General features: G+C 36.8%; 1 pseudogene; it reads left to right on the top strand.

Moving 5' to 3' along the window:
* The first annotated feature begins 10,882 nt into the window (after positions 1-10,882).
* Positions 10,883-11,269, top strand: LOC149189906 (NAD-dependent malic enzyme 2, mitochondrial pseudogene; annotated as a pseudogene).
* The last annotated feature ends 1,823 nt before the right edge of the window (positions 11,270-13,092 follow it).

The following is a 13,092-nucleotide window of genomic DNA, read 5'->3' as shown; positions in this document are numbered from 1 at the left end:
TGTAAATCGTTGATGTATTTTAATAAAGTTTCACGTGTATCCAATGAAATACCAAGCACCAATGCTTTCTTTCTGAACTCTTGAGTAAACTCTTTAACACTCTGCCCTTTACCTTGCCTCAAGTGCTGCCAATAAATAATAGCTTGCAGCATGTATCCTAAAGGATAGAATTGTTTCCTAAGAGCTTTTAAAACCTTAAACCATGAAGAGATGACTTTACCTTTCCACTTTACATCTATCTGAGTTTTACTTTCCCACCAGATTACAGTTGTTCCCCCGATTCTAAGTGTAGCTAACTGAATTTTTGTGTTATCATCAGAAATGTTCTGAATACGACAATACACTTCTAACTGCTTAATCCAGTTATATAGCTTTTCACGATTCATTTTGCCATCATAAATAGGTAACTCAAATTTTACATCAAGTTTCAAAAGAGATGTTTTCTTAGGTTTCTTTTATGTTCCAGATTCTGCACTGGAAGAAGAAGAAGATGATGATGATGGAGATGATGCAGGTGAAGGAGGTTTATTAACCTTGCATTTACCTTTATCTTTATTCGATGTATTTGAAGAAGAAGTTGCATCTCTCGCCTTCTTATCTTCGTAAATTTCTCCCAACATCTGTTGCATAGTCAAGAATGCTTGTTGAAACTATTCATCGCTCATCTTAGTTTCTAGATTTTCACTTGCATCAGATCCTATCATGGTCGGCTTATGAGCGACTCTTCGCTTTCCAATCTCTGTATTAATCTCCTTGAGGATTCCTTCTCCACGTTTTGACTTAGACCTGGTTAACATTCAATGGCATTATTCTACAAACTCAACCTGCTATGATACCAAATTATATGATCTAAAACGATCATATGTTAAACTGAAGTAGAATTGATTATGCAAACAGTGCACTGAATGTTACCTTAAAGTGTTGAAACAGTGAGGACTGCTTGAGAAGAAAGACTTTACGATAGATGATAAACATAAGCAAGATGTAAAACATAATTGAAAGCAACAAAAACACAGCGATACCAGACAGCAAGATTAATTACGAAGTTCGTCCCTGATGGACTACGTCTCCAGGTCCGCTTTCAAGATGGGTGACTGCTTTATTAGGATTGAACCTAAGAAGGTCAATTACACAACAAATTGACCAAACTGAATGTGCACACAGGGACTTCTAGTCACTATCATAAGAATTCTCTCTGAACCAGCTTTCCAATGCCTGTCCCGGTTCCCAATTCCAACTCTTGATGCTCATGTTACACTGAAAACAAAACATCATATATCCTCCAGAATCTGCACATAAAACTCAAAACCACTCATCCCCATATTCAATAAGAAAAACTGCCTTTATGACCTCGCAAATACATTCGAACTCCTTCATGCCAAGTTTAGGAATGAACTCGCTGACTTTTGAGGTTAAATTAGGGTTTTAGTTGAAGATATTATGTCACTTAATGACATTTAGGCCTAGGTGTGATTAAATATCCAAATTCTGAATTAACAACCCACTTTCAACCATATAATAGCCCGAAAACCATTAGCAGTTTGCTAACCGCGCAGAGGAAGGTGACATCTCATGTGAACAGTCAATTCAATCCATAGTTAGTGCGTTGGTGGTTCCGCTGCCTGTTAACAGTTGACAGTTAATCTAGCGCTTCACATGCCACCATTAGCCTTGCCTAACTGTGATTGTCCACCTAAACTGCGTGGTGAATTACATTGCGTTCACATGCTAGTGGTCTCGATGATATTTCTGTTGCGGTCTACCCAGAGTTGTTCACATTGCCGATGCGGATAGGGTTACGTCCTGCGATTTTAGGGACTGCAATTAACCTGACAGCGAGTTAACTTCCACTGCAACTACTCATAGGTCGCGGTTCTGACACAGTCTAAACCCCGCGGTTAGGACTGTTATATGGATTTTTGCAATGTTTATGTTTAATAAAGTGTTGCAATAGTCCGAATAGGGTTTGGTCATAGTTTTATGTGTCTAGGTGTTTGTATTAGGTTTTTTAACATGGTTTGGTAATGTAACATGGTCAGATAGGTTTACGACTTAGGATTATGGCTTTTAAATGCATTTTAATACATGGGCTTAGGTTTATTTTAGGGTTTTAGGTGTTAGGTCTTGAATTACATGTTTTTCACCATAACTTTTTAGGGCTAGGTTTTAGTCACAAGTTTTTAGCCTTTACATCAAAAAACCCATTTAGAACCAATTATCACAAAGGGACATTAAAACCCACATGACAACAAACCCTTTTTGACAAACAAACTCTGTAAGGCAGATGACCAACCCATGTCAAAAACCATATCCTTGCAGAACTGACGACAACCACATGTCGACAACCAAGCACCAAACCATATTCGTCGAACACCATGAAAACCGTTGACATCACTCGACAACCTGAACCATAAACTCATTGTCTAAGCTGAAGACACTGGAAACTGAATGTTGATGACGAAACTGAACCTGTGCAATTGATCTAACAAGATCCTCCTGGATCATAGCTAGAGCCACAATAGATTAGATGGTAGCATATTAGGAAATAGGTGCAAAAATATCATCATAGTCTATTCCCTCTTTTTGATAGAAACCTCTAGCCATAAATCTAGCTTTATGTTTTTCAATACAGTCATTTGCACCATGTTTAATTTTATACAACCATTTAGAAGCTACAACGGAATTACTTTTGGGTCTTGGAACTACTTCCCATACATCATTATGTGATATGGACCCATATTCTTCGGTCATTACATATTTCCATACTTGATCTTTCACTACTTCTTCAAAAGTGCATGGTTCACCCTGAATAATGTTACTCATGGCTACAACGCATCCCTTGAACCAACATGGTTTCATGGTTTCTCTAAAGGTTTCTCTAGGGGAAACATGTCTATCAACATCTTATAGAGTGTCACAAAAACATAATGGTTTCTTTCTAGCAAGAGGATCACATGTAGGAGGGTCCAACGGTTCCATGGGATCCATGGCTTCATAAGCAAGATCAAACTCAAGCGTAGGGTATCCTTGAATTTCAAAATCATCATCTTGTCTATCAATATTATCAGCAGGAAGAGGAATGTCTCTTGCCTTTCCAAGAGATGCATCTTCATCAAATGTTACATCCATACTAGACTATATAGTTCTTTGACTAGGTATGTATATTATGTAAACTTTAGAATTTTCACAATAACCAACAAACATACCTTTGTTACCTAACGCTTCCAGCTTGTTCCTCTTTTTCTTTAGCACATGAAAGTAGACAAGGCAACCAAAAATCATCAAGTTCCTAACAGCGACATTTTCACCAATGAATACTACTTGAAGGGTCTTGTTGTTTAAGGCTTAGCCTGGAGATCTATTTTGGACATAGACATCAGTGTTAGCGACTTCACCCCATAAAAACTTTGGTAGATTTTGGTCATGCATTCCATGATAGTTCTATTATTTCTTTCAGGCACACTATTTTGTTCTAGGTTATATGGTATATTGGTCTTTTTCCTGATTCCAACTTCTTTGCAGAAGTCAATGAAATCATTTGAAATTACCTCTCCTCCATTGTTAGATCTGAAGATTTTGATATATTTTCTAGTTTGTTTTTCTAGCAGAGCTTTGAAGTATTTGAACATGTTAAATACTTGAATTTTGTCTTTCAAAAATAAAATCCATGTCTTGCGAGAAAAATCATCCACAAATATTATATATTAGATTTAGCCACCAAGAGAAGTTACAGACATAGTTCCACATAATTCAAAATGTATATGATGAAGTACCTGATTGGTTTTTCTTTTTCTTGAAGGGAATGACCACTTTACATGCTTTCCACTTGCACGCCCTTGGCAGAGCCCATCATGATCCACTCTAATCTTAGGCATTTTCGAAACCATCTTTCTCACATGAGGCAATGCTTTATAGTGCATATGAGCGAACCTTCAGTGCCAAAGTTCACATTGATGATTGATATCATGAATCAGTGCATGGATTGGCCTTCAATGAATTTTTAAAGACCTTAAAATCTCGATCCCAAAAAAAAAGGAATTCTCTCATGCTAGATCTCATTGGCCAAGTGATAAATTTTCCATTTATGAAAGCAATTTTCATTTCTTTATCTTCTAAGGCAGATATAGATACAAGATTCTTTTTCAAACCAAGTACATACAAAACTTCTTGAAGAGATATAGTTTTACCTTGATCTAGATGAAAAGAAACAAAACCAGAGCCCTTTATAGGATATCTAGAGTTATCCCCAAAAATGATTTTCAGATTTGTCTCCCTCTCAACCATATTTGTGAGAACTTATTTATAACCAGTAAAGTGTCTTGAAGAACCACTATCAACTAATCGTCACAAGAATCTACAGGAGAGGAACTAGAAAAAGCAGAAATGAGAAAGTATTGTGATTGTGTTTCAACTAAATTATTATCATACTTTGGTTTCCTTGAACTCTTGGAATAATGATATGTTTTTTTACGAACAACAGAAGCTTCTCTTCTTATTCTATAATCAGATCCGAAATTGTTGATACAATTATTGTAGTTGGATGTTGGTGATCTTCTATTTCCTGTACAATAATGAGCATAGCGGTCATGCTTATTGAAATTGTAGCATTAAAATTTTGTTAAGTCCTCGTTCCATTTATAGGAACTGTTGGATCTAGGAGCAGGTTTTCTTGAAAAGTGATGACCTCTTTTTCTTCTTTGCTTCTTGCAAAGGTAATAGGCAGTAGGTTCTCCCTATTCATGCTTGGGAAGTCTTCCTCCAAAAATCATTATGGCCTCTAGTGACTGCACTTTCATATAAGCTCATAAAATGTGGGAAACTTATAATTTTTGCGGATGGTAGTAATAAATTTTCTTAATTTGGAGAGAGACCTCCAAGCGGGATAAACACCAACTCTTTATAATATAAAATTTCACCAACAGTTGACAACTAATCCCTGATTTTCGATATCCTAATTAAGCATGCTTGAACAACCTCTCCTCTGCTCATCTTAATGTCCTTGATTTGATTCTTCAAAGGAAGTATTTGACTCAAGTTGTTTACATGATACATTCCAATAAACTTGTCATACATTTCCTTAGATTTCTTCCACTTGCAGACATAGATAATGAGATAGTATCCAAGAGAATCAAGGATAATCTTCTTAGCCTTGACTTCTTCCTTCTTGAATCTAGCCTCGTCAGTAACATTCAATTGTTTTGATGGTTCTGCTACCTCGTCTTCCACATATTCCAATACATCATGTTCTTCAAAAGTAATATCCAATATTTATTTCCATGAACCAAAATTTGAAGCATCATTCAACTTATCTGCATTTTTGAAGTAAAAAGAAGATATCTTGGTCAAGTCAAACAAATTTCAGTAGCAATATTTGTTTGAAATAATTTCTTTTGTAAAATGAGTGACAAATTTCAACAACAAATAAGAGCTCTTTGAAGTAAAATTTCTACAAAGGAGTGATAGCTCTTATCTTTTTGGGCTTGTCTTCACTAAAGCTCTAATACCATGTTGAAATTCTAATGTTCTATGATGAAACAATTACTTATTCCAAAAAAGACTTATTTATGCTACAATATTAGTTAATTAATTGTGGATAGATCATAAACCAAACACACAATAGAAGACAACAAAGAACAAAATGAGACATAGAGAATTTAGGTCCAATGACGAGGCAAAAACCCACAACGTGAAAACCCAACCAGATCCTTCTTCTATTAGATATCAATTGTTCAACAGAGATACAAAGTATAATGAGAGATCAAGAGAATGAGTAAGTTCACCAAAATCTGAATGAGATGTAGCATGACGATCACTAGTAGCAGTTGCAGATGCAAACACTGAAGCACTGAATCAATCTTGGCTCACCAAGTTCTGCTCTTACTTTCTGTTGTCTTGTACAACAACCCCCCATTTCTAAAAAATCTTTACATAAAATTTTTAATAAGAAATTGGTCCCTTTTTAAATCAACTTAGTTAGATTTGTAAATTAATAAATAAAACTGGTATTAACCTCATAATAAGGAAAATCTTTATTAAAAGGCCCGATATAAATAAATCATTTTATAAAGCCTTTTGATAAAAAACAAAGTGTTCCTTTAAAAATTATAAAACAATTCTACATTGCGATAAAGCGATCAGAGATCGCATATCGCAATAACAAAGGAACAGACACAAAACAAACCCCCATCCAATTCTCCGATCCGAAAAGGAAATCGCAATCGGCAATCAGGGAAATCAAATGCCAAAGGTACACACACAAGGGCTCATCGTATCTTCCGATCCGATATCACAATCGGTAATCAGAGATATTCGTTGACAAAGGGACATATGTAAAAGCTTCATCAAATCTCTCGATTGCAATTTGCGATTTATCGCCAATCAATGAAATCTAAAGCACGCTTGAAGTAATCATCCGGTATACGATTGACGAGAAGGGTATATATGATATTAATTCACCACGATTGGCGGTTCGAACAACTATTTGATATTACAGCTAAGGATAGATCCTTTAAAAGATTTCATCCGTGGTAATTCTTAACTGTGTTTCATTTATCGTATGTCAATCACCGCAATTCTCTTCATTATCATATCGGCTTGCGGCAACTTTATTTATGTGTTACGGTTTGAAACTGTTTGTGCAGAGTCTCTCCGAATCTAGAAATCCAGAGAAAATGGGGAAGAAATCAAAGAATTCCACGGCAATTCCTGCAGCCAAACAACCAGAACAGAGAAAGAAGGGATTAATCTCAGATACAACATGTCTTGGCCTGGGAAATACTAGCTGGGAAAGCATTTATAATCTAATAGAAGCAGAGGAGCCCAAAGAACTATCAGAGGAAGCCACTGCTGATTCAACCAATAAGTCAGAAGGAACTCTAAAAGAATTGGCTTGTTCTTATCTTCATAGGATAGCAGCGCAAGCTAAAATCCTGCCATATACTGATGTGGTGAGATGGGTGGTATAAAAAATTCCAGTGTCAGATAGAACATTTTCCACAGAAGATGAAAAGATATTTGGCTCATTCAAGCCTGAAGATCTCAGGAAAATGTACCATTTGCCTCCACCCGAGAAGCGATACAATAAGGTGTTCCTATAAGAATTTACAAAGGAAAATGACTCAAAGTCAACTACGGTAAAACAATGGAGGCATTTCCCAGAGAAACACAAGCACGAGTCATCGGGTAAGTACTTCGTTGACTCATTAGCTTCTCCTTATTGCTATGCTAAATCTATGATGTGTAGATTATGGGGACAACATTATTCTGCCAGATTCACTATAAATATGGTCACGCTAATGGAAGCAACAATTAATAGTTATGTTATGGATTGGGCAAATATTTTATCTGATAGACTAGCCACAACAATTTTAGAGTACAGAACAAATGCATATAAAACTTCCTGAACCATTCCCCCTTTCTACTACAGTGCATATATTATGGACATTATTTGTTTTAATTCTAAATTCCCGATACTCGGATGGAAGTGGACTTCCCAAGATCCCAATCCGATTCATATTTATCACAAGAAATTATGGAAGGCACACTATAAAAATCACCTATACAGAATTTGCAATGGTTTTGTTTCACCTGTATATCATTCTATTTTCAATAAGCCTGCTCCTAGGATATCCCAGGATGCAGCAACTGATCTGACAGCAGTAGGCAGCTGGTTCGGAGAAGAGAAATTTACCTATGTAAGGATTTTTGACAGTCTCACTAAACCCCATGTTCTCCCTCTGTATGTGCCTGATAAATTGTTAGCACGAGAATTGGCATATCAGATAACTGTTGAAGGGACATCTAGAACCCTTAAAGATTCTAAGAAACAGATGTGGCCTATATTCCCCCTACGATGTGGCATTTTCACTTTACATGACTATAAGCATGCAGAAAAAGAGACAGAAAAGATGCAGATGTTGAATCTTGCCACTATTCCTAACAGGCAATATGACCCAAATAAGGTTGCCTATAATGTTCTTGATCAAGCTAAACTAGCCAAATTTGATCATGAAACGAATGAATTTGATGATTTATTTGCTTCAGCCAAAACATTCTTTCAAGTTAAAACATTGGCTAAGATCAAATATGAAGATGAAGGGTTAAAAACATTTAATAGACTCAGAGACCAGAGGTTGCAAATTCTGCCTTTCGACCTATTAGCTACAACCCCTACAGATCAGCCACCAAGTCAAACTGAACAGAAAGAAGTCGACAAGACCATCGCACTATCTGACATGTGTTTGGAATATCTTCTTGGCTGTTGATGCCCATTTCCAAGAAGCGATCCATCCAAGATGAATCTTTGTTCTTGCAGGGTGTTTGTTTCTGAAGCATCTGTTTGAAGAATGATTGGTTTTATGACAGTGCTTACATGGATGAAGATCAAAACAGTGATCTTTCATATGGCCAACTCGGTCACAGTGTTGGAATTTCACGATCTATTGTTTTTGTTGTTGTTGTTGTTGCTGTGGAAGGGGTAGAATCTGGAAAAGCTGAAGCTGAACTGTCATGAGGAGCAAGTGAACTAGCATGAATGAATCCAGCACTCTGAAACTGAATGGGATTGGCATAGTCTAGAATATGAAAGGACAAGTCCTTGTCATATCCAAGACCAGTTCTGTGCTTGTTGTGGACAAGTTGTTCCCAAGGTCTGATGATGGGCTTGGGAAGTGCAGACTGAGTTTCTACATCTGCATTTACAATTGCTGCTTTATTTGAATGAACGGTAACATTATTGACTTGCTGCTGGGTGGTTATCTCAATGTTCTGAACAAAATCAGGTTCAGAATTATGTCTATTTTGATGTAGCTCTTCTTACTGTAGCTGTGATTCAAGCTGCAAAAAATCGATCTTTTCCTGTGCATATTGTAAAGATTTTTGAATATCTTTGAGAGTGTTTTTGTTCACTTTAACTATACTTCCATCACTAGATAAGATTAGAGTGCTTAATAACTCTAATAATTCATGATTTTTCTCCATTATTCAGACAATCAAATCAACAATGTATTTGTAAAAACAATCAAATGTCTGAAAATGCACTCCCCCCTTTTTTTTACTACACAGAAAATTAGTCCACTAGATAGTCACTTAACTGAATGTATACACTCGAAATAGAAGTGTTTCTGCGGAATTTTGTTGAGCTCAAAAATAGTGCCGAGGAGATAGTGTTTTATCCAACAGAGATAGCATTTTATCCAACAGAACAACGTTCAGTTTTTAAATAATGCACCTGTTTTTAATCTTCAACATATTTGTATAACACGACCACACTGCTCCAAATCTCATTCGTTGTTCTGCAAATCTCATACACGATGTTTACATCCAGCTGCTTTACAACAATGGGGTATCAAATAAAGGAAACCCGCAATGTTGTTACTCTTCTCTATTTTGATCAGTGATAATTTTTTTTTGAATATTCCAACGCATAGTAGACTAAGTCCATTATACATAGCAGATTCATGTTTACAGCCTTCAACTCAAAACAGGAGTAACGCAATCCATTACACGGTCTTTCCGCAGAACTTTAACACTCAAAACAGATTCTATAGCTCGGGATTTTGATCAAAGCACATTCCAGAATTGAATTGAAATGACCATCGCACTATCTCCAAATTGTTCAACGTTTAATCACAAACGGAATACACCGTCTAGCATCACGATCCAGTAGAAAGCGTTCATATACATTGAATGGCATAGAAATGAATACAACCTTTCAAAGGAAGACTGGGTCCAGCTCTAATTCACACAGAGTTAACTGCTACAAACGAACATTCACACACGGATGGAACTGCAACTCCATTAATTAATAGGGAGAGAGCGACTACGGAAATGATTGGTTGCTCGAAAGATAGGAATAGATAAAAACAAATAACGATTGGAACAGGTGGTTGAATGCTACTCCGTTCGGAAGATTCGTAGCTTCTTTACTCCTTTGTCTTTAAACACGAGACTTATCTTCACTGATAACTTACTATAATTTCTGCTCCAAAGAGAGTATGAAGTACAGAGGTCGTTTTCTTCCTAATAGTGGCTAAATAAACAAGGTGGATAAAATATTGGAACCTGGTTGCTTAGCTTAATTTGCAGCCCGTCTATCTCTTCAAACTCGGCTTCTTTACACTAGCAATCTGCCCAGAATTTATCTCTGATGTAACACACAGCCCCAAGAAAGCAAACTCGGTCCAGAAGTAGTTGTTGAGTGGTGTACGACTCCCTTGCTGTTACTTTCAGAACTCGTGGCTAGCTCAGAACTGGAGATTCAGTCATAGGAAATAAATCTGGCCACGTTCAACTGATGCACTCGGTCTAGCAGACTCAGCACTTCGAATTCAAAGACTCAGGTGTGAACTTATCTTCAGGTGGCAGAAAATCAACTCACGGATTTCAAAATAGAGCAGCCCTTCAAATCTATTCAATGACCTCCACGCAGAATGGAAGGAACCTCATTCAGCTATCGGTTCTGAAATGATCCAACTCGATGCGGTTTGCTGGTAAACCCATTATATCTCTGATACAGTTAGCCCTGGCAGAGTAAGATTGCCAGAAGAAGATATTTCTGATACAGTTGGCCCCTGGCAGACAATAAATTTCTAGAAGAGACAAATTCAAAACAAAAATGGGGATGGAGCTTGCAGGAAAGCAATAAGCGTTACTTTCAGGTAAACAGTCCACCTTGTTTATCTGATCAACATTTCTATGAATTCTATCTATTTAAAAACAATGGCGATTTCCCATATGATCAGAGAGGTGCAGGCGTTTGACACAGGATGCTCTGTTGGCCTCGAAAAAACAATAAAAGACAAGCAGATAGGAAGAAGCTGCAGCGAGCGAGCTGTGAGCCGAGCTAGAGAGAGAAAGCGATCCAGCCAGCCAGGCCGCCAGGATGTCGCAGGTACGATCTGCTTACCGTTCCTTGGCTCAGCTGCGTGCTTCCCTTCTCGTTCGTAATATAGGGCCCTGGCGTAACTTCAGCGCAAAAGTTCCCCGCCCCTGCATTGTCCACAAGCGCGGCAGCGACATTCTTCACGATCCCTGGTTCAACAAGGAAACTGCGTTTTCAGCGACAGAAAGAGACAGGCTTGGACTTCGTGGCCTTCTTCCACCACGCATTATTTCTTTTCAGCAGCAATGTGATCATTTCATGGTTTCTTTTAGATCCCTGGAGCATAACACTCGAGACGGTTCAGCTGACTTAACAGCTCTGGCAGAATGGCGATTTCCCATATTGTGGCTGGGTTGCCCACAGCCCCAATGTCAGTTCATTGCGTAAACCGTCTTGGATTATTTGGGCGAAGGACCATTTGAGAGAACCCCTCCTCTTGTTGCCATCATCACGTTAATCACATAGACCTGCAACCGCGGCGATGAAACTCAAAACTTAATCACGACTCCAAACAAACAAACTGTTAAACACACATGGACAACAAGAGAGATATAAAAGATAAAACATGCAGTACAATTTTATTAACAAATGGTTTACATTTATAGTACATGTAGTGACCGTTGGGTTTCACATCCCAAGGTCTCTTGGACTCCTTTTGTTCATTCGGCTTCCACACTAACCCATTTAGGATTAGGTGTCCAACACAAACAAACAAAACTTTTGACTTTTATTTTATGTATGTGTATGATATTTGTGGGTTAGTTTAAGTCTTCTTCTTATGTAGTTTGGTTAGTCCATTTTTGTTTTAATATTATCTATTTACATTTTTATATAATGGTTAGACTTAATTTTGAATTTCGATTTTGACTTCCCTTTTTCAATTTTCATCATTTAGATTCATTTCTCTATTTCGATTTTCTATTTCCATCTTCATTTATTTTTAATTTAAAATTCTAAAACTTAAAAATCTCAAAAAATCTAATAAATTTAAAAAGAGTCTTAAAATTCCAAAAAAAAATAAAATTTTCAAAATATAAAAATGAGAAGACTTAAAATTATAAACATTTAAAAAATTTCTAAAATTTCTAAAAAATTAAATTTGTGATTAAGGATTTAAAATAAAATAAATTAAAGGGTTTTTCACTTAAACATTAAACATTTTGATGTGGCCTATGGCCCATTAAAATTTCGATTTTTGACCGGTTGATTAGTTTTAAATTCCTTGGTGTTTCTGATGTTAAACGCTAAATCTTAAATTTTTATCATTTTCCTATGGTCAAGGTGCGAAAAACATTTTTAATCATATTTCGCATTTTGAAGAAAATTTATTAAATCTAGATTTGGGCAGTCAACGAAAATATTAAATCTGAATTCTTTTGCATGTGACAGTGTTGGGTGTGTTCGTAGATTATTTATGATTGTCACTTTTTGTCACATATTGAAAATCTTTCTGGATAGCTTGTTTTATTGATGGTTAATTTAAATATCAAAGGCACTGGTCTATAATTGTTTCTATCTTGTGGTCGTGTCTTGTCTACGTTGGCATTTAATCTATCAATCTAATTTAATCATTTAAATTCATCAAGTTATCCAACACCTTGACAAATAGCACACCATAGTGCAGCCCCCACACTCGGCCCTGCTCGGGCTTTTGGCTTCCGGGGAATTGGCCCCCCTCCTGTAATGTAATTCATATACACTAGACATTGATTTTTATCATGCCCCTGGCCCTTTCACCTCAAACACCAAACTTTCACGCACACTTATGGTTTAGTCTCCTTGTCTTTCTTCAAACTTTGTAACTCTAGGTGTAAGCTTGTTAATTGCGAGTGGATCTGTTGTACTCCCAGATTCGTATCCTGAATAAGTGATGACTGCAGCCTCATTGCAATCTCTAAGGCTTTTGCCTGTGTTTTTATCTTCTTTTGGGACAGAGTGATTCTCAAGTGGGGCAAAAGCGACGCAATAAACCATTCGCGATGTTGGTTTTCTGTGATCTGCATGTTAGCTTCTCTGATTTGACACTTCAACCTCTGATTAAATTCCCAAGTTATTTCATCGACCCTCATCATGATTTCTTTAAATCCAATTACAGACTACCAGTCGGACTTACACTTACTAAAATATTTGTTTAGAGTCGCCTTGTTCTCTGCCAGCGTTGCAAGAGGATTATTGAAACAATACTTAATATACCAGGTTAGTGTGTGATC

This window comes from Pinus tabuliformis, chromosome 3_1, assembly GCF_031772625.1.
Source record: "Pinus tabuliformis cultivar Carrire ecotype Pingquan chromosome 3_1, CPIR1, whole genome shotgun sequence".
In the NCBI taxonomy this organism is placed as follows: domain Eukaryota; kingdom Viridiplantae; phylum Streptophyta; class Pinopsida; order Pinales; family Pinaceae; genus Pinus; species Pinus tabuliformis.
Note: the sequence above shows the minus strand (reverse complement) of the source record. Positions and strands in the feature narration are given on the sequence as shown.